Raw genomic sequence first — 27,180 nt, forward strand, 5'->3', positions numbered from 1 at the left:
TATGAAGAAGCAGCTGCTAATTTTGGCAATGGTCATGTAGAAGCAACTGCTTTTGGCATTGTTCATGAAAAAGCAGTAGCTTTTGGCATTGGTGGAGAAGAAGAATATGGCAATCCAAATGAAGAGAGACGTCCAAGAGTCCAAACACATTATCATGGTAAGAAATCACGAACAGTTGTTCCTGAATGTGCGATCCGAATCAATGATAGTGAGAAACAAAAGCCAGCTATCATAAGTGGATCGGGATGGTCAACATTGAAGGTTCCTGCACCTATGTTCAAAGTTGACAAAGGAGCTTACATCCCCAAGATTGTCTCCATTGGTCCATTTCATTATAATGAACCAACTCTACGAGCCATGCAAACTCAAAAAGGGCGATTTCTCGATCGCCTAATTCGAAACCGAACAGGGCATTCTACCCTTGAAGAAAGTCTTAAAAATGCCATGAGAGAATTGGAGGAAAAGACTAGAGATTTTTATGCAGAAGACTTTCAGGCTATAAAGCCTGATGATTTTGTGCAGATGATGCTCCTTGACGGTTGCTTCATTGTAGAACTCTTACGTTTATACGAGGTATTCATTAGTTATACATTCTAATTAAGTTGGTTTTTCGTTCCAATTTTCCTTTAGCAATTATGATCACATGAAGGCAAACTGATCACATTTATACTTCTTGATTTCTTGTAGAAAAAATATGTGGGGGAGCCCATTTTCGAAACACGATGGATGTTGCCAAATATTTCTCGTGATTTGCTTTTGCTTGAGAACCAACTCCCTATGTTTGTGCTGCAGAAGATTTTTGAACTTACTGCCTTGAAGGGGAAGGCAAGTCCTGATCTGAATACACTTGCTCTTGGATTTTTTGAACCCTTGAGACCTGGAAAGGACGAATTTGAAACATTTACGTTGCACAAGCACGCTGATGGTGAGTATATACATCTATTAGCTTTGTTTCACTCTACCTTAACTTTAGGGGATAACACATACATGCAACAACCTGCAAAGAATGAAAAGAAAAAAATACATCTTATGCTTCCTGGGAAAGGTTGGGTGCATAATGCCAAAACACTTCATTATGCTGGTATTCAGTTCAAAAACAATTCTGGTAGCATTCTCGACATAAAGCTTAAAGGCAAGACGTTAAAGATTCCGACCATGATCATCGATGATAGCACTGGACCTTTGTTGAGGAACTTGATAGCCTATGAACAAAACAATCGCTCTGCAGCTCCATATTTTTGCTGTCTTGCAGTGTTCTTGGATAGCATAGTGGATACGGTTGAGGATGTCAGGATTCTTCGTGATGCCGGGATTATCAAACAGGCAAAGGGTGGAGACGAGGAGGTGGCGAATCTCTTCAACAGTCTCACTAAAGAGCTAGTGTTTGATATTGATAAGGAGTACTGCTACATGACTGAGCAAATCGTAAACATTAACCGTCTTTGTCAAGCACACGACACCAGAGTTCGAATTTGTCTTCTTCTCGCCAAGCTGAACTACAAGGGATTACTCACAACATACGCTTCCATCCTGGTTACAATCATATTTTCCCTTTTTGCTGCAAAGTTTTCAAGTTAGAACCCCTCAGTTAATTAGTACTAATCACCTCCACCTCCACCTTCATCTTAACTATAAGCATTATGATAAAAAAAAAAAAAAAAAAACACCGTTTGAAATGGGGTATGCAGGTTTATCTGGTGGAGTCAACATTGATGATTGTGCCGTGCGTTTGGACATCATTTAGCTTAGTATTGGTTTTTCAATAAAACTGAGAGTATTCATAGTGATCTCATGTAGCAGTTCTTTTTTTTTTTTTTTAGTCGTGTTTGTTGTGTTGTTGTTCTATTGCATATGTCATTACTATGTGTATTATGTTTGAATTTCCAACCGAATAAATCCTTTAAAGTATTGCTTCATTTTGTATAGTATGACTCTTCCATCGCATAATAAGTTTAAAAAGTGGTAAATACGATTTCACATTATTTGAAAGGGTGACGGCTAGATTCTTGTGATTGTATAATAACTTCAAAGAATTATAACTGTTACATTGTTTAGTGCTTTTCGAGTACAAGTCATTACAGATGACGACATGCACCAAGTACTAATTCCAGTACTTAGAAGTACAAGACTTGAGTTCATACCGTTTATAATGATTCAGGCCAATAGACACTATCTATCAAATACAAGTTCAGACGTGACTTCACTTTTTTTGGATAATTAATTAGCATGCTTAAATGCATAATCGTGCCAAGTGAATTAAGAAGAGATGCCAAGGAAATGAGATCCATAAGAGGATAAATCTCAAGACGTACATGACCCAAAATATATATATATATGTATACACACACACACATACACACACACTATATACGATGGCATGACCTATGCTTCTTAAAACAACAACGCAAAACAAGTCAAAATTTTTCAAAATTATTTCGAAAATAAACAACAAAAATATTATAAAATTATAAAATTATAATATTTTTTAGTAATACTCTCTCTCACACACACAAAATTATATATATATATATATATATATATATATATATATATATTCAGGAGACTTGAATTCTTACCGTTTATATCGAATCCCCAATAACGATAACATTTCTATTATCTAAAGCCCAAACGTGACGTAAGAATTAAGAAAGAGATGCGGTAAAAATGAGATCCATGATATGTATATAAGATGACAAATCTCAAGCCTCCCAAAATAAAATATACACTATGAATTAGACATGAGTACCTATATATATATATATATATAATGCTTAAACCAGCAATTTGCAGTACTACTGGCCGGCGAGTGCGGGGATTGGAATGTATTCGTGTGTGGGCTTGAAACATATGCATTCCCATACAAAATTATAAGCAGATAAATCAGCAACCTAAAACAAAATCAAAATATTTCAAATTACTCCCAAAATAAACAGCAAAAATAATATTGTAGCTTTAGCATTTTAAACCAAACAGATATGTTAAATGCATATAATTAACTTTGGTTGCCAAGTCTCATGCATGTCATGATTTCCATGCAGCTAATAAAGAATTAAGCAAATCCGGACGAAATATTATTGTCATTACATTTCCTAGCTTGTTCCCTATATAGCAAAATAAACTCTAGAAAGGTAAACACCGTCCATTAATTCTAATGACCAACCTGGAGTCTAAGAAAGGGCAAGAGCCACCCACTTAACTCTATAGGCAATAGAGAACATGTATTCCCCGAAAGACTTGATAAATCAATGACCACCATGAACATCCATTTCAAGTAGTGTGCGTGTACTATTGGGCTCATTAATGTATATTCTACCACCCCTAATGATTACAACTAATGCCAAAGACATATGGCCAGATGGCATAACACCCAAACTTTTAAAATAGAGGTCTTGTGTTCGACTCCATTCCCGAATAAAAAAAAAAAAAAATATATTACAACTACTAAATTTGTATTTTTTTTTTTTTAAAAAAAATCTCACATCCATTTCCATGGGATATCATGAGCACAATTCATCTCCATTGCTCCCAGCTTGGACAGACTTTTTTAATTAGACCAAGGAGAATATTATGCATGTGGCTGATGTGACGTCATGCTTCCACATGTGCATGACGTGGATGAGACATAATTCTAAGATACGTATTTGGATCATTAATATTGTCCAATATTATTGCTGTAGGTATATGACAGATGATCTAGAGGATTTAGATTCTTGTAACTTGTAAGACGTTATCGATCGACAGCATTAGGGCTATGCAAAAATTTAAAAATTTGACTTTGGTTCTAACTCCGACTCATCGGATTCTGAGTTAGACGTGGCGTTGGACTGACTCTGACTCCTATATATATATTTTTCTATATATTAATCATATATATTTTATATAACTATAACTTAAATATTTTGATCTCACTTGGATAGTGAAAGTGTTTCATCTCATCATTATAAATTTTTCAAATTTTTATACAAAATATAATAAACAATTCAACTTTTTTTAAATCTAAAAAAAATAATATTCTAACAATACTTTATTCAAATTTCATCTCAACAAATTTTTTCTCAACTCACTATTCAAATGACACCTTAGTTAGATTCAATAATATACTAGTAAGTAGTAGGAGCTAAATATTATAAAATAATATACTTATACTATAATATAGATAGACTAAATTGATTAATAATAGTTTAAACTATAGTATATGTAACTATCATAATATGACTACCATATAACACTAATGTATAACAACATATAATAATAATGCATAAACACTAATGTACAATAACATGTAATACTAATATATAAATACTAATCTATAAATTTATAATAACATGTAATACTAACGTATAATAACTAATTTATAATAACATATAATACTAATGTATAATAGCGTGTAATTTGGGTATTTTGTTTCTTTATTTTGGTGGACGGTGATTTTGCTTGTGATTTGGTGAATTATCGGTGATTTTGCTTCCAGATTTTGCTTATTGTGATTTGGGTATTTTGCTTGTCGTGATTTTTGGATGATTTTGCTTCTTGTGATTTAATTGGGTGATATATTTTGGGTGGTTGTGGCTTCGACTTTGTTCCAACTAGTTGGAGTCGGAGTGGGAGCAAAGTCTATAGTGGTCAGACTCGAACTCTATCAACAAAGTCGAGTTCGGAGTTGAAATTAGGGCATTCTGACTCCGATTGAGTTGGTGTTCATGAGCCCTAGACAGCATGGATTGATTTTGGATAAGATCAGGAGTACATAGAATATTTACAGTATATTTATATAGTGATTAATTAATATTGTCTAAAATAACTTAATATAAGAGATATTAATATTAAATATTTAAAACATCCATTAAAATGAGTCATTGTTGTAGGTTCTATATTTTAAAATATTTTTAAAAAGTCGAGGTGGCTTTTTGGAGTCGACGTCGGACATACCACCCTGTAGCTAGCATTATAATAACCAGTTCGATCTGTAAAATATTGAAGAAATCTAGCTAGCTACTATTTATAATTATATGTATCAGTCGTGTGAATATAATATTTCGATGCATATGCGTACCATGAAATGAAATGATCGATATCAATTGCAAGCTAACTAGCTGCAGGACGGAGGAACATTATATATATAGTACTTGGTAAAATTTTGAATTAATTAAAATTTACTCATCAATCCCCCATGTACGATCGAACAACTAATTAATTTATATATAGTATTAATGTAGCAATATATATATATATATATATATATATATATATATATATGATAGACACAGACTTTTGATCAATATTATATGTACATACCTACAGTACCCCACACAAGTGTACGTACGTACGCAAGTCTAATTTAAGAGAGCTTTCATTTCCAATAAAAACATATATAATTTTTCATATAAAATGTGAAAAAAAAAATTCTAAAACACACGACTTATTATTACCTTAGGGGAGGTTTGTATAGTGATTTGAGATGAGCTAAGTTGTAGATGAAAGTTGAATGTTGAATAAAATACTATTAGAATATTTTTTTTATATTATTATTGTTTTGAGATTTGAAAAAGTTGAATTGTTTATTATATTTTGCGTAAAAATTTAAGAAAATTGTAATTATTAGATGGGATGAATTAAGATGAGTTGGGAGGACTTTTTGTCTCCAAAATGGCCCTAATGACAGCCTTTCATGAAATTAATAATATTCATCCATTATCAGTTTTGTAATAATATTTTTAAAAATCTTGTTCTCAATAAAAAAACTAAGAAGTATTTTTTATAAGCTCATATTTCATTATAGTACCTAAGCTAGTTTATACAAGTTTAATATGAAATCTAAATACTTTTGATCCACATTAAGTATTATACTTTTCATTATATAATACTATAATTGAGATCTTTTTTCTTGCTTAATGAATTCTATTAGCTTTATATGATCGTGCAATTTTTTAAAAAATTAAAAACTATTTATTATTATTATTATTATTTTAAAGAGCGGAAGGGCACATGTCTATTAATAGTGACCCCCTCCCATCTTTATTGAAATAAAACGCTCACTTGTGGTGGGGGAATACAATGGAAACAAAAACAAGGCCTAAGGAGCAAACCAAGGAAGCTGCAGCCAATAAAGCTTTTTTATTACAAGCCTATGGATCAAGAATAACAATAAAAGCCATAGGAAAAAAACCAGACCTAACATTGTAATGACGGAAGACCTGAAAAATCCAAACAGAGCAATCCTCTAAAAATTCGAGGCATATTACAATTATTAGAATAAGCCAATTCTGCATTTGAAGCCCCAGACTTGGCTAACCAATCTTCCACCCTATTACCTTGACGAAAGACATGCTAAAAATAGTATTGCATAGTACGGGACAACCCAACAATTTCCTCCCAAAAATCCTATAGGTACCATACACCACATCTCCCTCTAAGCCACCAAGAAATAACTACCTTTGAATCCATTTCTAATATCACCTTAGCGATATTTAATGCTTTGCAAATTCTCAAACCTTGAAGGAGCGCCATGAGTTATGTTTTATTATTGGAACCAAAGCCAACATGTGAGGCATAAGCTTGAACATGTCACCTTGATCGTTACGAATAACCCCACCAATGCCATAGGAACCTGGGTTGCCAAGACTGCTACCAATCGTATTCAGTTTGTGCCACCCTGACGGTGGCTTAACCCACCTTACCAGTTTAATCCACAGGGCCTCAAGGATCATGCCATCCTGGCATGATAATCACTTAGGTTGCTTAGCCACCTGACAAAGGGAACCTAACCACACACAAATAGAATGGACAACAGTTTCATGAGATTCCAGAATACCTTCTATCTAAGCAAGACATCTTCTTCTCCATAAGCGCCAAGTAACAATAATGGGCTTGATGCCCACAATAAATCCCACCTGCGAAGATGAGCTAGCACACCTAAACCAAGTCCCAGAATTCTGTTTCCAAGCTCTTCCAATAGGAATACCAAAAAGAGTGCCAAAAAAGGACCATACTTTTTTAGGAAAATCACCCTCAAAGAGCACATGGTTCATATCTTCAATATGACTTATATTACAACAATCACATTTGAAAATAAGGGTAATACCAATACGACGCAATCTATCATCCACACTCAATGCCATATGCCAAGCCCTCTAGAAATGTATAGACATTTTTAAAGGAAGGTTTTTATGCCAAATCCAAGCATGCCAATCAAGAGGAGATCCTCTGACACGAATACAGTTCCAAGCAGATTTGATAGAGAACATGCCCGCTCCGTAGGAGTCCAAACAAGAACATCCTTTCCAAAATGAGGCCCTGATAAAGAGATTAAAATCTCATCCACCTTCCAACTAAACTCTCCAAAAGATCCATATCCCAACTGTCCGAAAACCGACAGTCTTTAATTTTTAGCCAGGGTGGACCCACTAGGGGCATCTCATTCATTAGGGGACCATTATCCCTTCATTTATCATACTAGAAAAAAATCTCACATTCTCTAATCTTCCATTTAGAATTATTCAACAACAACGGAATACAATTAGCAACCATTCGCCAAAATCTAGACCCTTTAGAGGCCTGTATTAGGCATCAAGGCTTTGATCTCACATATTTTGCTTCGAAAAAATTGGCCCATAAAGAAGTACCTTGAATAATGTTCCAAGCAAAACGCATATGTAAGGCTTTTTGAACATCTTGAAGGGCTCGTGACCCGAGCCCCCCTTCTTCCATAGGTTTGCAAATATGTTTCCACGCCACCCATTTCTTTTATCTCGCCCATCAGATTCTCCCCAAAAGAAAGAACTCATCAACCTATGGATCTTGGGGAAGCTAATTTGAGGAACCTGTAAAACAGCAAAAATGTGAATCGTCATGCTGGATATAACATGCCGCAACAGAATGAGTTTTCCCCCAGTAGATAATAGCCTCATCTTCCAGCCATTAATTTTTTTCCTCACTTTATTCACCATGTCTTCTAAATGAACCTGCTTAAGTCTCCCAAAATTATAGACACACTCAGGTATTTGAAAGGAAAAGTCCCCACCATGAAGCCAGTACTATGTAATAATTTTCGCTTTCGGCTAGAGGAAATTTTGTTCGAACAATATAATGCCGATTTTTGTATATTAATAGTCTGTCTCGACCACCTCTCATATTGGCTTAACATTTCCTGAAGAACTCAAACCGACCTATGACTTCCATTGAAAAATATCATAACATCATCAGCATACATCAAATGAGAAACAATAGGCGTACCTCGGATCTGAGAAAAAATCCCAAATTTATGCTCTCGCACACTACCATGGATTAGTTGGGATAGTACCTCTTGCTGAATGATGAATAAATAAGGTGACAGTGGATCACCTTGATGAAGACCTCGGCCTCTCGAGAAGAAACCCTCGACTGTACCATTCATCATAACCGAATACTAAGGGCTAGAAATACAGAAATGCACCAAATCACAGAATTGAGTAGAAAATCCAAACCTCTGCAAGACAGTAATCAGAAAAGCCCAGTCCACGTGATCATAAGCTTTCACCATATCCACTTTCAACATAATATTAGCCCCATGGATTCTTTTATTAATAGATTGAACCATTTCTTGGGTGAGACTAATGTTCTCAAAGATGCTTCGTCCAAGAATAAAGACACATTGTTCTGGAGAAATCAGACCAGGCAATAGACCTGTTAAGCAAGTTACAATAATCTTGGAGCAGATTTTATAAAAAACAGAACAAAGGCTAATGGGTGGAACTTATCAAAACCTGTAGGCAACTCCACTTTGGTATTAAAACCAAATATGAAGCTGTGAAGAACTTAGGAAGGCGTTTTGACATGAACAATTCCAAAACTGCTTTCCACTCATTAGCTTTAACCACCTCCCACATGTCTTATAGAAACCCGAACCAAATCCATCAGGACCTGGTGTACTCTGATGCGGAATGGAAGACAAAGCTTCAAAGACTTCCTCAAGAGAGGGCGGATGAATAAGAGAGACATTTTCCTCCTCTGAAATGACTGGCACAATGTACTCTTCTAGGCTAGGCTGCTTTGTCAGTGGTTCCCCTTGAAGGAAAGAAGAGAAAAATTATACTGCCCCTTGGTGAATACTTTTCGGCGTCTCATAAATCACCGTATTCGATCGCATTTTCAGCACTCTTTTTCTTCTTTTATTGGAAAGACAGGCATGAAAAAACTTGGTATTCCGATCACCATCCACCTGCCATTTTAACTTGGCCATTTGTGCCAATCTCACTTCTTCTCATCGCCTCCAAGTGGCCAGATTTGAAACTGCCTCATGTAATTCCCTCTCCAAGTTTTCTTCCCAATTTAATTGAAGTTGTTGTTCAATCTCCTCAACCTATTTTTCAAGAGCATTAATACGACCCTTTTATTCCATTCCCAAAGCGCCACCTTTTTTTGCTTTAATTTTCCAGTCAAAATCTGAATAGCCGACCCGTCCACACAAACATCCCATGCTGTTCGAACACAGTCCAAAAAATCATGGTGATCCACCCACATCTGCTGGAAACAGAACAGGCAGGGCCATAAGAGAAAAGATCTTTCATAAATTCAATGAACATGGGAGCATGATCTGAAGTAGAACGTAACAAATATGAACAAAGAGCATTAGGAAACAAAGTAAGAAAAGAACTATCCATGAGAGCATGATCAAGCCGCACCCAAGAATGAGCAATCCCTGATTGCCATTACGCCAAGAAAAAGCACTCCCTTTCATAACCATTTCCATAAGACCCCCATTGATGGATCCAATTATCAAACTCCTCCATAGTCATACTAGGTCGAGGCCTTCCTTTCCTCCTTTTTGAATCATTCCTTATAAAATTAAAATCACCCACAGAAAATCCATATTTTGCCCCCTTCAACCTCATTAGAAATAAAATTATCAAAATTCAAACGTCTTGCCAATTGACGAGCACCCTCTAGACTTTGAAAAGGCTTTAAAAGAGCAACAATTTTTGGCTTCAATTTTCTAATCAACTTCTTTAATCTACTCTGAGAGGTCCTAACCCCTCTAATATTCCATACAAAAATGGAATCAATCATTGGGCAATGTTAGAAACTCGAGCATCAACCCGGGAAGAGCTACGCATTTTAACATACATATTTTTCTTGTATTTTTTCCTACCTTCATTGGCCTCGGACTCCGTAAGGTATTCTTTCTCCTGATTTAAAACCTCAGATTGAATGTCCGGCTCCGGCTCCGAAACTATATTTTCCAACACAAGCATCTCCTCTCCTATTTCATCCGTAGATTCCTCTGCCCCCATTGTCTTAGTCTGCACCTCAACTGGTTCCATCCCTTCACTGGCCATTGGAACCTCAAACAAAACCAAATTCTGAATCGGATTCGAGTAGCCCAACATACAAAGCCCCCCCTGAAAAACACCCGTAGTAGTCCTAGGCTTTTCATTAATTATCATCGTGTCATCGACTTGATCCTTTGCACCCTTTGTTTCCGAAAGTACCACCACGTCAGCAAACTGTTCAAGCACCAATGGAATTTCATTCTTAGGCTCTAGTAGCACCGTTGGGTCTTCTATTGCAGGTACCAGAACATCACCCATCAGCTCAGACGAAGGATTTAATTCTAACGTAACGAAATCCTCCACTGCCCCCTCCGTTTCCTTACCATTTATCATAGCGTTTTCCACTCCTACAGCAGGCGTAGAATTTTCTGCAGACTCATTTGGACTTGGCTCTTCCCCATTGATAGCTACAGATTACCCATTCTTGTGATGGCCTTTCTTCCCCTTCTTTCCCTTCCCATTCTGCCCAGCCTTTCCAATTTTGCACGTCCAAACATTATGACCCTGCATTTTACACGTAGAACAATATGCTGGGAGCGTTTCGTACACCACTTCTTGCTTTCGACTAGATGGTATCCTCGGAGCCCCAATCCAGAAGTGGGTCAGTGGAGATTTTGCAGCATCAACTTCCACGCATAATCTTGCTCCATCCATTCTCGTAGAGCATCGAGTCGGATTGTCACGACAAATGAATGTCCCAATAGGCACCATAAGTATATTCAAAAAAGTTTCGTGATAAAAATTTGGAGGAAGACCTAGTAGAAAAATCCATATCGATACCTTCGAAGGTTCTTCATCTTCATTAAATTCCAGAGTCTAGCGAAAGACACAATAAAAAATTTCATTAATCTCGCAAACATCCTGCAATAAGGCTTTGGTAAAATCGGCTTCATTAGCCATACGCACGAACACATGACGAGGACGCCTCAATGAGGAGACCACCGGTATGGTCGAGAGTCCCCATCTGTTGTTAATGAAAGCACGTACTGCATCCAAGGAGGGACGCTGCTTTAAAAACTTAAGCACAACCAAGAAACGGAAAGGTTCTACAGACCGTGTGAGTTCTTCTTTTGTAAACTGGAAATACACCTCCCTGTCTACCATCTTGGGAGGTCTATGTGCCAACACCATCTCAGGGAAGGGTTGTGGAATGGCAGCCACCAAGTCAGCAAAGGACCGACAGGTGCCACCATCAGCGGCTGCCATGCAGCCCTACGTAATGGCCAAACCGAGCGGCTACCAGCAACAAACCCTATTTCTGTAGAGAGAAAAAGGGTAACAACATTCGCAAGAAAATAATGTTTACATGTCATCACCTCTTATTTATTATTAACTATAATAAATGTAGAGATAAGTTTATGACTTGTATCTTGAGATCAGTTAGTAGTAAGATTGAGAAGAAAAATACGATTTGCAATTATAATTTTTACTTGCATAATAATATATGTTGATGTGTCAGCTATTGATATAATAAAATTTATCAGATTTAAAATTTAAGATTCTAATTTAAAAAGTAAACTCACAAAATTGGTCTTGTACGTAAAATTATAAGTAAAATTATAAACATATATAGCACTATTCAATTGAGAATCATTTCAGCGATCTCTAAAAATAACTTACCATTGGCACAATACACGTTGATTTTAGATAAGATGCATTTACATTATCTACCCACATGAGCGTTAAATATTCACAATCCGCTCAACACATTTCGTGCATTAGGGGCATGAGGCTCTCAAGCATGATGTAGACTTGCACGATCAGATATATGGATGGATCTAAGAGTACTTGATATCATCTTACCATATATGAGAACAAAACTGCTACGTACAACCAGCAGTGCAATCGCTGTGTAACCGGCTAAGTACCACGTCAGCATTTGTTAGAATTTTTTTTTTGTTTTTAAAAAAAAAGAGAGAAATTTGAGAAAAGTAGAACCTCGGGAAGAAGATAATTCATGATCGAACTGTAAACATCTGAGAAGAAGTAGAACCTCGGGAAGAAGATATGGGAAAAGTTTCATATTTGAGTGAAAGTATTACGCACAGATCACACAAAGAATTTACATTGTAAGCATTTCAATCATCAGGGAAGAAGAACGTTGTTCGAGTGAGGGCATTTTGACAAAAAGGTGGTGCTGAAGCCATGCTGAAACCCATTTCAAAGGAAAGGAAGAAGATCATGGAAAAGACCACAGAGTGGAAGCAACCCATCTTTTGTCACCTTCAATCTTTCATCTTCTTCTGGTGTAGACAACTAAGACAAGGAAGAGTCACCCATCTCCATCTCTCTCTCTCTCTCTCTCTCTCTCTCTAGAAATACGTTCTAAGTCTTCTCTTTTTTTTTTTCTCCCGTTCATTTCCTTTCTGTGACTTGCACCATGATGAGGAGTATAGCATCTTGTTACAGCCAACATGCCGTTAAGGTGTCCGATTTGTATTGTTCGGGCCCTTCAAACCAACCTAATCTCTGAACAAAGATGATTCCTTTGACCCAAATTTAGTGAGATGTATATACAAAGAAAAACTCTCAACCCAAAAGCAGCTCTTGATCATGCTCAATTGGTGCAATGAATTTATGGGCCAAGGCTTCATCATTAACATCGATGACAACACATCCTCCCTTTCCAAGTCTAATTCCAATTGTGAACGACTGCAAAAGAGGAAAAGCACGGGAAGGAAGCAAGAAGGGAGAAGGGAGAAGGGAGAATGCCTGTTGGAAGGAAGACCCACTTCGAAGGAGAAGGGTTGTTCGAGAAGGGAGGGGAGATCGGAGAACGCCTGGTTGCAATTGCTGGAAGAATGAAACTGTGTGTTTTGACATTAAATGAAACACACTGTTTCATTAAACATGAGATCCCACTCATGTGTTAGTTAGATTTTCTTCTCCCTACCTATTGCAATACAAAATGAAACACAATGTTTCATTTAATGACATGGAGACTCCTTGCCGATTGCACAGGCCAGTTGCAAGAAGCATTTTTCAAATGAGAAATACTAAGTGATTGCTAATTGTCAGTCCTCAAGTTAAATTATCATTGTTCAACCGTCTTTGTCGAGTGCACGACACCAAAGTTTGAATTTGCTATCTTCTTGCCAAGCTGAACTACAAGAGGGATTACTCACAACATACTCTTCCATCTTGGTTACAATTATCCTTTTCCTTTTCGCTGCTAATTTTACAAATTACAGTCCCAAAGTTAATCAGTATTATCCACCTCCACCTCCGCCTTCACCTTAACTATACGCATTATGACAAAAACAAAACACCGTTTGTAATGGTTGATGCAGGTTTATCTGGAAGAGCCAACATTGATGATTGAGCCCTGCGTTAATTTGCACATCATTTAGCTTAGTATTGGTTTTTCCATAAAACAAAGAGTATTCATAGTCTCATGTAGGTTTTTTCTTTTTTTAAATCAAGTCGTGTATGCTCATGTGTTATTATTCCATTGCACTTGTCAATACTATGTGTATTATTTTTGAATTTCGAATTGAATAAATCCATCTTGGAATAAGATGTTGTTGGGATCAATGTAATAGATTGTGACCTCTATCAATTTTCTAATTTATAAACAACAATAAATGTCTTCCTTTTTCTTGTCACACATATATATCATGAATATCATGTGGGACAAAAATGATTTCCTTAAAAGTAAAAGCCACATGTTTGATGAAATGAATTCCTCCCTTGATGGAGGAAGTTACTTTAACTGTATAATTAAGAGAAATGATATTTGCAGTCTTAGGGTATACAAGCATGGTGCACACCTTTTGAAAAAAATAGTTAAATATGAGATGAACGTGAAAAAATTAGGTTTTTAATAGTGGCCCCACTCTTTTTCAAAGGTAGTGCGTGGGGCTTGCACACTTTAAAACTATATATAGCATTACTATTATTATATTAATAGTAGTCTTTACAGTTTGGGATTGACAAATTATCAACAAGTACTTCTTGAACATTCTTACCATTTTTTTCGTGGTTCACTATGGAAATCCTGTCCATGTGATCCAACTTGATGGAAACAGGACGGCCAATTGGGTAGATAATTAAGAGTGTGCAATGAAAATGAAGAATGTACCAATTATATGCGAAGTTTTAAGTCTCAAATGATCATATCTTGGATGATTAGTTTCTCGTAAGATGGTGGAAATAACACATTCCTAGTAACACATTCGAGACTTATTGGGAATTAATGCATTAATTAGTCTCAAATAACTCATTCCCAAATATAAGTATCAGACACCCACATAGGAGAGAACCATATTATATGGAGTTGTGCGCATCCCTTCTGTGTAGATAACTCCTATATATTGATGATCATAATTAGATATAATTGTTTATACATAAGCCAATGCATGTTTACTATGATAATATATACATCATGTGAAGATTGGATCCATTCAAGTATTGCTCCATTTTGTATACTATGATTGTTCCATCGAGTTGGAAGAGTAGTTCTCAAAACATATTTCCAACAAGGATTGAGAAGATAACACCTACAAACATAAATCTTAAGTTCTTGGATGGAGGATATATAGCTTGCATGCACATTCTCTTCCTCAATTCCCGATTGAAAATTATAAGAGGGTGGTAAACACTATTTCACATTATTCACAAGGGGTTCTAAGAGATTCTCACCCAACCTACCTCCCACCCCTTCTGGACTCACAGATGTGGGCGGATGCCCCCTGCATCTGACGGACGTGGCCCCACTGCCCAGTACCCCTAGTATACTCTAATGATGATCAAGGGAGCTCATACTCTGAAAGCAGTGTCAAGACCTCTTAGAAATACATGTTGCTTAGCTACAACAATTCTAGTCAGCAGTAGTCGTGATCTGTAACTAGGGATTTTGCCCAAGCCATTGTCTAGTCTTACCCCAAATGATAAGTTTTTGTTGTTCAGCATGTAAAATTGTATTATGCTTAGCCATGTTGGGAAATGACCAAATAACAAATGCTAATTTGAAGTAAATAATAGTGGAAGCAAGCAAAGAAAAAACAACAAGCACACAAAGAGCACCAAGATTTAAGTGGTTTAGCTCAATGTGAGCCTACATCTACTGTCGGGGTTGGTTTCAAACAATTTCACTATGAACAAAGATGGAGTACAAGAATAGAGATTACAAAATCCTTAACCAAAGTGTCAAAATACACTTGGATATATCACAAAGAGGATCCCTCTCTCTCAAGACAAATTTCGGCAGCCACCAATGGTAGAAGACTCAAAATGAATGTTGAAACATTCATATTTATAGTGAAACGGCGTGGCGCTAAAATCAGAACATTGGCTCAAGTGGAGCTCGAGTGAACGTTAGGGTTGCCATCCTGCTCGAGCGGGTGTCGAGCAAACTCTCGAGTTTGCTCCTGCTTGAGTGGACTATCGGGCGAAGTAGAGCACACTCTCGGGTTGTAGCTTTGCTTGAGCGGATTTTCGAGTGAACATTACTTGAGCCAAGGTCGAGCCAGGGTCAAGCAACAATCAAGTCAAGCCTAAAAAATGGCATTTTCAAAATAAAATCAAGCCAAACTCAACAAATCTCCACCTTGGCTTGAATTCTACCAATCCTAGCAAGAAAACATTAACCAAAGAACCGACCCCCTCCATCAAATCCCCTAAGGGAATCACATACTACGAACACCAATCAAGTCCAAACAAAGTTTGAACTTGTATGCTGGAACTGGCTTTGTCGTCATATCTATTGGATTCTCAATAGTAGCAATCTTTTGAATTTCTAACATGCCTTCTGTAACAATTTCTTGAAGAAAATGATACCTAACATCAATATGCTTTGTCCTCTCATGATACATTTGATTTTTGATAAAATGTATCGCACTCTGGCTGTCACAAAATACTGAAAGTGCATCATGTTGTAATCCCAAATCACTGATCAGACCTTTCAACCAAATGGTCTCCTTAACAGCCTCGACTACAGTCGTATACTCTGCTTCTATTGTTGGTAAAGCAATAGTAGTGTTGCTTTCCAACTAATAGTAGAACCACACAAAGCAACTACATACCCTGTCAATGATCTTCTCTTATCCAAGCCTCCAGCATAATCAGAATCGATATAACCAACTATCCTCGAATTGTAGTCAGCTTCTCTATCAAAGACTAAGCCAAGATTCAAAGTACCTCTCAAATACCTAAGTATCCATTTCACAGCCTGCCAATGAGCTTTACCAGGGTTAGCCATGTTCCTCTTAACAACACTCATTGCTTGTGAAATATCTGGACTAGTATATAAACCATTGCATACATAATACTACCAATTGCACTGGAATAAGGAGCACTAGCCATTAACCATTCCTCCTCATCTGTCTGGGGAGATAGGGATGCTGAAAGCTTAAAGGTTGTAGCAAGTGGTGTACTTACTGGTTTGGAATTAGGCATTCCAAATCTTTGAAGAACTTTCTCAATGTATTTTCCTTGGGACAAGTACAACTTTCTAGCTTTCCTATCTTTGTGGATTTCCATCCCCAAAATGTTCTTTGTAGAACCTAAGTCTTTCATTTCAAACTCATTTCTGAGTTGAATTTTCAACAAATTAATGTCAGATATGCTTTTAGTAGCAATAAGCATATCATCGACATAAAGTAGCAAATAAATGAAAGACCCATCAGATAACTGCCTATGATAAACGCAACTATCATAGCTACTCCTCACATAACCATGATCTATCATGAAAGAATCAAAGTGTTTATACCATTGTTTCGGAGACTACTTCAAACCATATAATGATTTCTTCAATTTGCACGCATGATCTTCTTTTCCCTGAATAATGAATCCCTCCGGCTAATGCATGTAAATAGTCTCCTCAAGCTCACCATGTAGGAACACTGTTTTAACATCAAGTTGCTGAAACTCTGTCATGTGCTGCCACCACAGCAAGCAACACCTTGATTGAACTGTGTTTCATCATTGGAGAGAAAACTTCATTAAAGTTGATGCCTTCTCTCTGGCTGTATCCTTTTGCAACTAAGTGTGCCTTATACCATGTATCTGCCACACCTTAGATTCTCTCTTTTCTTTTGAAGACCCATTTGCAACCAACAGTCTTTGTCTTGTTAGGCAACTTAACCAAATGCCAAGTTTGGTTCTTATGAAGAGACTCAATCTCTTTAGTCATGGCTGCACACCATTGTGCAGACTCCTTACTTTTGACAGCTTCTGAATAATTGGAAGGCTCTTTACCATATATTTCCTCTGTTGTAGTAAGTGCATACATCACCATGTTTAATGAGCATCTTTGAGGTGGCCTGATCTTGCTCCTCTGTCTACCAGTAGTAATACTATATTCTTGCTCCCTTTGTGTGCCATCATCAGAGTCAAGATCATGCTCATCAGTGATAGCATGATCTTGGGTGTCGCCCAGCACCCCTTGTGAAGCCTCAACCTGTAACTCTACCTTCTTGCCATTACTGTGCTCTTCACATGTAGTTACAGTAAACTCCTTTGTCGGATTATGTATGAATTGTTCATCAAATACTACATCCCTACTAATAACAAACTTTGGTGATTTAGGATCAATACAGTATATTCTGAATCCTTTCACTCCACTGGCATATCCAATGAATATGCCATTTTTTGCCCTTGGCTCAAGTTTTCCATCATTAACATAGAAATATGCAGTACAACAAAAAATTTTCAAATTTGAATAGCAGACCATACCTCATTTGGAGTTTTTAAACTAATAGCTATGGCTAGAGAGTGGTTAACCAAATAACAAGCTGTGTTAACTGCTTCACCCTAAAAATCTTTAGACAAGCCGGGATTCGAAAGCATACTACGGGCTCTCTCTAAGAGAGTCTTGTTCATCTGTTCAGCTACCTATTTTGCTATGGAGTATGTCTCACTGTGCGGTGTTTCACAATGCCTTCATCTTTGTAGAGTTCATCAAAATCACCTCCACAAAATTCCATACCATTGTCAATTCTGAGTCGCTTAACCTTCTTGCCTGTCTAATTTTCAATCAAAACCTTCCACTGTTTAAAGTTAGCAAAAACTTCACTCTTCTATTTCATAGTTCTGTGAATCCCTGTAGTAAACTGAACCCTGCACTGTTTTCCAAACACACAATGTTCACAGAATTCAAGTTTCCCTATCTTTTGATCTCATAACAAACCTTGCTTATTCAGAATAGACATTCCTTTTTCACTCATGTGACCCAAATGCCTGTGCCATAAATGGGTAGTGTCTGAATCTGGATTACTTGAAACAGACACTGCAATTGCACCTGCCACTGTATTTTCCTGAAGGAAATAAAGACCATCTATTTTATCTCCTTTCATTACAATCATGGAGCTCTTACTGACTTTAATAGCTCCACCTTCACCGGTATACCAGAAACCCAAAGAATCAAGAGTGCCCAAGGAAATAAGATTTTTCCTTAAATATGAGATGTGTCGAACGTTAGACAATGTCCTTATGATCCCATCAAACATTTTAATCCTAACTGAACCAATCCCAACAATTTTACACGCCATATCATTTCGCATCAAAATGGAACCACCATTGACTGACTCATATGTAGTGAACCAGTCCTTCTTGAGACACATATGAAAAGTACAAGCTGAGTCCATGACCCACTTATTGCCATAGCGACAATTTGAGCCGCTAATTGCTAGGACAAGGTATGTGCCGTTAGACTCATCAGCAACCCTAACGACATTAGAGGAATTAGTGCCTTCTTCTTTGTTTTTCAGTTTGGGACACTCATTGTTGTAATGACCAAATTTATGACAGTAATGACATTTAACATTTTCCTTGTTAAATCCCGACTGTGAACTGCCCCTAGATTTACCCCTGTTCTTCTCTGAACTTCTCTCATTTGATCTATCCCTGCTAGAGGAACCCTTAACAAACAAACCACTGGCTTGATTATCCGTTCCCTTCAAATTCAATTTGGTTCTCAATTCCTTAGAGTCCAAAGTAGATTTCACATCAGCTAAGGAAATAGTATCCTATCTCTGAACACTTAGATGAGTTTAATAAGATTATTATCGATTTGAGAAATATTGACATTAAGCTTGAAGAAGAGGATCAAGCCTTAATTGTTTTGTGTTGATTGCCTATGTCATTTGATAATATCGTAAATTCATTGTTGTGAGCATATATAACTGTTGCTTCAAATACAAATGGTTGGTGAGCGAGTTGTTCATATACAAGCTCCCAAGTTTCTTCCAAAGACCAGCAGCTGTCTCCTCATCGGCCACCTCCCTTAAAACTCCATCCGATAGTGACAACAAAATGGCACTATGTGCCTTTTCTTCTTCTTCTCTAGTCGGTGCGGGAGAATCATCCGATGTCCTCACGTCCAACACCTTCGACAAGCCTTGTTGTTGCAACAAAGCCTTCATTTTGATGCGCTATAAGATAAAGCTATTTTGACCGTCGAATTTCTCCACTTTAAACTTTACCATAGCCATTTCTCAAAATTTTGCACAGAGCCAAACACTCTGATGCCAGTTTGTTGGGAAATGACCAAATAACAAATTCTAATTTGAAGTGAATAATAGCATAAACAAGCAAAAAAAAAAAAAAAAAAAAAAAAAACAACAAGCGCACAAAGAACACCAATATTTAAGTGGTTCAGCTTAATGTGAGCCTACGTCCACTGTCGGGGTTGGTTTCAAACGATTTCATTGTGAACAAAGATTGAGTACAAGAGCAGAGATTAAAAAATCCTTAACCAAAGTGTCAAAATACACTTGGATATATCACAAAGAGGATCCCTCTCTCTCTAGACAAAATTCGGTAGCCACAAATGGTAGAAAACTCAAAATGAATGACGAAACATTGACATTTCTAGTGAAACGACGCGTATGCTAAAATCAGAACATTGGCTCAAGCAAAGTGTCAAGCGGAGCTCGAGTGAACATTAGGGTTGTCATCCAGCTCGAGCGGGTGTCGAGCGAACTCTCGAGTTTGCCTCCCGCACGAGGGGACTGTAGAGCGAAGTTGAGCGAACTCTCAGGTTGCAGCTTCGTTCGAGCGGACTATCAAGCAATGTGTCGAGTGTTTGAGCCAGGGTCGAGCGAGGGTCTAGCAACAATCAAGCCAAGCCTCAAAAATGACATTTTAAACTTGAAATCAAGTATAACTCAACAAGCCATGTGTGTGATCTCGTGGGCATTTGATAGTATTGCCCACCGTTTTCCACTTGCACCAAGATATTTAATTGGTTGGAAAGGGCTGAGGTTATTTTTGGCACAGGTATTGTGTGGCATCAACTAAGTAATTTCCACTAGCTTAAGCCTTGGATAAGCCTTGAGAATAAATAGTTATGCTAGGTACAGTATATTTTGTGCATGAAATTGTGGACGAAGCTGATGTGGCAGATGCCAGTCTATTTAAAAAGAGAAAAAAAAGAAGACGTCACCTGGAAATCTCTTCCCACACAGAACCCTTAACACTTGCATCCCTGAAGCTCACATCCATGTCCGACCATATCTTCGAGAGTGCCAAAGTTTCTTGTCGTGGCCACTAGTTTCCGCTATAATTACTTCAGTCACCGGCCCTTATCTTCTTCACCGGAGTTTGATCTAACGCTGCTAGTCTCAGCACCTTCATGACACATAATTCGGATATAAACCATAAAAATACTCCTCAAATATTATTCCATTCAAACATTATCATCAAAACATACCCAAATCAATAAAGAGAATGAAGGAAATAAGTGATAAATAACAAGTAACAAAGGCAAAGACGAAATAAAAGGTAAAGAGCAGGGAAACATCAAGCATATGTTTATATCATAATGCACAAGGAATAATTTTCAATAAAATTTAAATAATAAACCAAAAATGAGCAAACCCAAAGCTTTTGGGAAGAAAAACGCTACCATTGAAAACCCTCAAATAGTTTAAAAAAAACACACACACACACACAAGCCATGTTTAAAAAAACCCAACTATAATATGAGAAGAACATATGCATGGATCCAACTAGAAATTAAAAAAAGAACACATTTGTGATGAAGAAAATCTTACCCAAAAGCCATGTCTTGCCTAAAGAAGAGGAAGGCTAAGCTGTGGGAGGCTAGGGTTTCGATGCAACAGAGAGAGAGAGATAGAGAGAGCCAGGTCGATCGGTGGCTCAATCAGCTATATTCGGAGACAAATAGACCCATATACACTTGCATATATCCAGAAAAACTGACAACAACAAAGGTAACATATATCTTTAGATCAAACAACAAACAAAATCACTAATGACATGGATCTACATGAACTTCATTTACAAAGGGAAGAGACCGAGAAACCAACAACACCATGGTCACCCAAACCCACAAGCATAAAATCTCATAGACCCAAGAAACCGAGAAGACGATGGAGCGATTGAGAGTGATGAAGACAATGACACGAGCAACGAAGCTTCAAACGGTAGAAGAAGCTAGGGTTTCGGTGTGTGTGTGTGAGAGAGAGAGAGAGAGAGAGAGAGAGGTGTGAATTGTTGAAGGAGTGAATAGGTCATTCGAGAATCGAGTAGGGTTGCGATATTAGCACAAAACGAAATCGCGGCGTCGTTTCAGTCAGATTTTTAAAAAAAACCAAGGAACCTGGTTTTAAAACCGGGTTCCAAGTTTAAAACCTGGTACCTGGATCGGGTACAACCCATTTTCATCATGTGGTTACTGGCCATGATTAAATCCAAGCTGGAACTCGTAATCGAAACCTGGTTATCCGGGTTCCGGATCGGGCCGAAAAAAAATCTGGCCGGATGAATAGTCTTAGTAGTAATGCTATCACTACCCTAAAAAAAAATATATGTTCTAAGAATTGTATACAAATTAATCTTGGAAAGGTTGCAGCTCCATATATGTAGGTTCTCTCTTGGGTATTGTACATGTTGTAATACTCAATTGGATTTCCACCTAACAAGAAAACCATCCAAGATGATCATTTGAGACCAACACTCTACAGTCTGCACATTGGTACATTAATTCTTCATTTTCCTTACATACCCTTCAATTGTTTCCATCAAGCTGGATCACATGTGCATAATTTCCGCATTAAATTGAAAAAACATTAATATACAATGAAAGGAGCTTTCTCCTTCAAGGGAGGAGATCATTTCATCATACTTGTATCTTTTACTTTTGAGTACTTTACAAATTGCTCTTGATCACAACCCATCGCAACGAATGATCTATCCATACTCATTCATTCCATATATGGATTTCATTATTTGAAGGAAGACATTTTTTGTTTTTTATAAATTAGAAAATTTATGTAGGCCACAATCTATTATATATAACATGGATTGTGAGCGAATCCCAACAACTTCTAATTCCAAGATGGATTTATTCGATTTGAAACTCAAACATAATACACATAGTACACACATATGCAATGGAACAACAACAAAGCATAAAAAAAAATTAAAAAGCAAACACTGTTACTCAAGAATCTAAGGACTCCCAGTTTTATCGAAAAGCCGATATTAAGCTAAATGATATGCAAACACAAAGCTCAATCATCGCTCCACCAAATAAACCTACATCGACCATTTCAAACAGTGTTATGTTTTTGTCAAAATGGTTATGGTGAAGACAAAGGTAGAGGCGATTCTTGAGTATTTGAGGAGTCGCCATTTCAATCATTAAGCCGTTATTCTTGCATCATGATTAAGAAGATTGTGATCAAGATGGAAAAGCATGTGTGGAGTAATCCATTGTAATTTAGCCTAGTGAGAAGATGGCAAATTCGTACTTTGATGTCGTGCGCACGACAAAGACGGTTGATCTTTTCGATTTGCTTGGTCATGTAGCAATCCTCTTCAATCTTCATCAATATCAAACACTAGCTCCTTAGTGAGTCTATTTAAAAGATTCACCACCTCCTTGTCTCCACCCATTGCATGTTTGATAATCCCAGCATCACGAAGAATCTTGACATCTTCGACCATATCCACAATGCTATCCAAGGACAATGCAAGACAACAAAAATATCAAAAATAGGAGCTTCATCGCAATTGTTTTGTTCATAGGCTATCAAGTTCCTTAACAAAGGGCCAGTGCTATCATCGATGACCATAGTCAGAATCTTTAACGTGTTGCCTTTAAGCTGTATGTTGAGAATGCTACCAAAATATTTTTGAAACTTAATACCAGCATAAGTAAGTGTTCTGGTATTATGCACCCAACCTTTCCCAGGAAGCATAAGATGTGATTTTTCTTTTCACTTTTTGTAGGCTGCTGCGGGCATATATTATCCCCTGAAATTAAGGTAGAGTGAAACAAAACTAATAAATGTATATACTCACAATTGGCATGCTTTTACAAAGTCCATGTTTCAAATTTGTCCTTCCCAAGTCTCAAGGGTTCAAAAAACCTGAGAGCAAGCGTATTCAGAGTTCCTCCCTCGTCAAGGTAGTAAGTTCAAAACTCTTCTGCAACACAAACATAGGGAGTTGGTTCTCAAGCAAAAGCAAATCACAAGAGATATTTGTCTGCATCCAACGTGTTTTGAAAAAGGGCTCCCCCACATGTTTTTTCTGCAAGAAGTTAAGAAATATAATTGGGATTAGTTTGCATGCCTTCATGTGATCATAATTGCTAAAGGAAATTTAGAGTGAAAAACAAACTGAATTAGAATGTATAACTAATTAATACCTCGTATAAACGCAGGAGTTCTACAATGAAGCAAGCATCGAGGAGCATCATCTTCACAAAATCATTAGGTTTTATAGCCTGGAAGTCATCTGCATAAAAATCTCTCTAGTCTTTTCCTCCAATTCTCTCATGGCATTTTTAAGACTTTCTTCAAGGATAGGCTGCCCTGTTCAGTTTCGAATTAGGAGATCAAGAAACTGCCGATTTTGAGTTTGCATGGCTCGTAGACTTGGTTCATTATGATGTAATGGACCAATGGAGACAATCATGGGGACGTAAGCTCCTTTGTCGACTTTGAACATAGGTACAGGAACCTTTAATGTTGACCATCCTGATCCGCTAATGATAACATGCTTTTCTCTCTCATTATCCAGGATTCGGATAGCATGCTAAGGAACAACTGTTCCTGATTGTCTCTCTTCATAATTTGGATTGCCATGATCTTCTTCTCCACCAATGCCAGAATTAGCAGCTGCTTCTTTGTCATGACCAATATTGCCAAAAGTTTCTTCATAAATTGATTATTGATTACTGGTTTCAAATTTCTCTCCCTTCTCATCTTCCATTTCTTTCTATAGCACTTTCAGTTCTTCTTAATTATTACGAAAATGCTGAAATGTAGTTAACAATATAATTAGTTGTTCGATATGTACCATTAATCACAATTGCTTGTGCTGAGATTTTGATTAAGACCATATATATAGAGTAACTTAACGATCATCCATGATCGATGTTTATAATATATCACTACAACACAATTTATCTTTTGTGACAAAGGAAGCTGTAAAAAAAATAATAACCAAAACGCCACTAAAGATATTTGGTGACGGTTTGGAACCGTCACCATGACTGTCACCTAATGTGCATCACAGAAAATAATTGGTGACGGTTTACTGTTGAACCGTCACTAAAAATATTTTTAGTGACAGTTGTAGGTTTTCCGTTTGGTGTAATGTTCAAACGTTACTTTTTTGTGACAGTTGAGATTTGTCATAGAAAGTAACGTTCAGACGTTCAATTGAATATTTGAACGTCAGCCCGATCGATTGGCGTTCAAATGACAGAAGTTGATGTTCGTTGATTCTAGTTAGAACGTATTATATTTACGTTCAAACGTTTCTGCATCCAAACATTAATTGCAATAAATGGTCGAATGTTCGTTCGAAAGTTAACAAACCGATGTTTAAACGTAACGGGTTTAACGTTCAGACGTTATTCCAAATGTTAATGAAGAAACGCTCGAACGCGAGTGGCGCATTCAGAGGTTTGTTTGAACGTTAATCGTTTAAACATTCGAACGTTTTGTTCATTTGAGAATGAGTACATTTGAACGTTGAGGCCTACGTTCGAACGTTATTATATAATTTTGTGTATTCACGTTCGAACATTGGTTCAAATGTGAACCAATGTTTGAACATTTTTTATTTACATTTGAACATACAGAGCAGAAATGCTAATTTCATAAAATTAAAAAACCTATCAATTGTATTATGTTACACGCCATCAATTGACAACTAACAATGTCTTATAAAATTTCAAAATTAGATATTAAAATTAGTTATATACACTAATAAAATTCATTTCTTCTTTTTTCCTTGCACCGTGATTCTGTTGCAACGACGTAACACGCTCTATTTGCACCATCATCTCCCGCTGCACTTGCTCTTGGACTTCACTGCATATTCTTTCCTCCTGGTCTTTCTATTGGTCTTGCAAACACGTCTCTAAATGAGACTGTCGCTCTGAAAGAGACTCTTGCTGTCTCGACCTCATATACTCATTCTCACGCCATGCAGTTTCTAAATATTTGGTAAGATTATTAATGTATGAAATAAATGATGTTGAGAAGGATGAACATCTATGCTTGAAAGATCGTCTCAAACCTTTTGCCATACTAGACTGCGACTCAAGCACTTGTGTGAATATGTCTGTCACTAGGAGAGGATTTCCTAGAAGCTGACTGCATCTCCATAATTTTTTCCTAAATTTTGAAAGAAAACACACAATAAGTAATATATTAAAAGAAATACAAATAAAAAATAAATTATTCACATGATACATAATTTATTTAACAAAATTAATACTACTTACAAAATTATCTGTAGCAGTAGGATCCATCCACTCACTACACTCATTAGTGTGAGCAGAAGCATAAACATGAATAAGGAAAAAATTTTCAGGATCATCACGTTTCTAACAAAGCGAAAGTCAGAGTGGATCTATTTTGTGCATTTGTAGAACTTAAGTGCTACAAAATTAATTAAGAATGCTGATTATAATATATATACATGTAATATATAAAACGAATATAAATGTAAACAATTAAAGGATATAAGTGTAGAATACCTGATAATCTGGAGATGCGAAAAGATCACAATATTTTCTCAAATCATCTAACTTCATCTGCTGTAAAGGGGATTGTGCAGCCTCTTCCAACGTCTCAAACTTCTTGAAGTGGTTTTGACATCGTCCATTGTGACGTCGGAATAGTGTAGCCATCAACTCATTCACAGTTCTCAAATCCTCGTTATGGCCAAAGTTGAGGTCGAATTCATCCTAATAAGTGAATCAGGTAAAAAATATGATATACTAATCTAGATGAAAAAAAAGTACTCTCAATGTAAGCTCACCAGCACATGATTTCGAATGTGTTCCTTAATCTTATTCGGAACATCTTGCCATGAGCGTACAAAAAATTGAGCATAAACTCGAACTACTGTGCCAATATAGGAGAAAAGCGATGATGAACTATCAACTCCTTCAGTGAAATTATCAGGAATGGTGATCTTGAGTTTTTCGTGCCTTCTATTTTTCTCAAGAGAGATGTCACATGTATAGCCATGATCGCGATGAGTAGATGCATCAACTATATAATAATAGTATAATTATAGTTATATAGTTATTGTGACAAAAGTATTAATTATGTAATTAATTATCAATGACATTTCCTTACTGGTAGGTGTTGACTGGCTGTTGTTCTCTTGCGTGTTAACTTGATCTTCAGGAGCAGATTCCTCGAATAGGGAGTCCTCAATGGGTTAGAGACTTGGACTTGGTGGAGGAGGCACATTTTTTCGTTGTCGTTTTGGAGGCATCCTTGAAAATGATTAATTATATCAAAGAAAATTAATTAGAATAAATTATGAAAAGTATAATATTTTATAGTTACCTATATGAATAAAATATTTAGTACTTTTACTTTTTATCTTCGGATGTATTTTTCATGATTGTTTCAGAATTTTCCTTAATAACATC

The 27,180-nt window shown here is 36.8% G+C and overlaps 1 long non-coding RNA gene across 1 annotated transcript; it reads left to right on the forward strand.

The window, feature by feature from the left end:
• Positions 1-1,674: 1,674 nt before the first annotated feature.
• Positions 1,675-13,826, forward strand: LOC121242821. Its single transcript, XR_005935987.1, has 2 exons — positions 1,675-1,799; positions 13,708-13,826. It is a non-coding gene; the product is annotated as an uncharacterized LOC121242821 (long non-coding RNA).
• The last annotated feature ends 13,354 nt before the right edge of the window (positions 13,827-27,180 follow it).

Source organism: Juglans microcarpa x Juglans regia, chromosome 8D (genome assembly GCF_004785595.1).
Source record: "Juglans microcarpa x Juglans regia isolate MS1-56 chromosome 8D, Jm3101_v1.0, whole genome shotgun sequence".
NCBI classification, from domain to species: domain Eukaryota; kingdom Viridiplantae; phylum Streptophyta; class Magnoliopsida; order Fagales; family Juglandaceae; genus Juglans; species Juglans microcarpa x Juglans regia.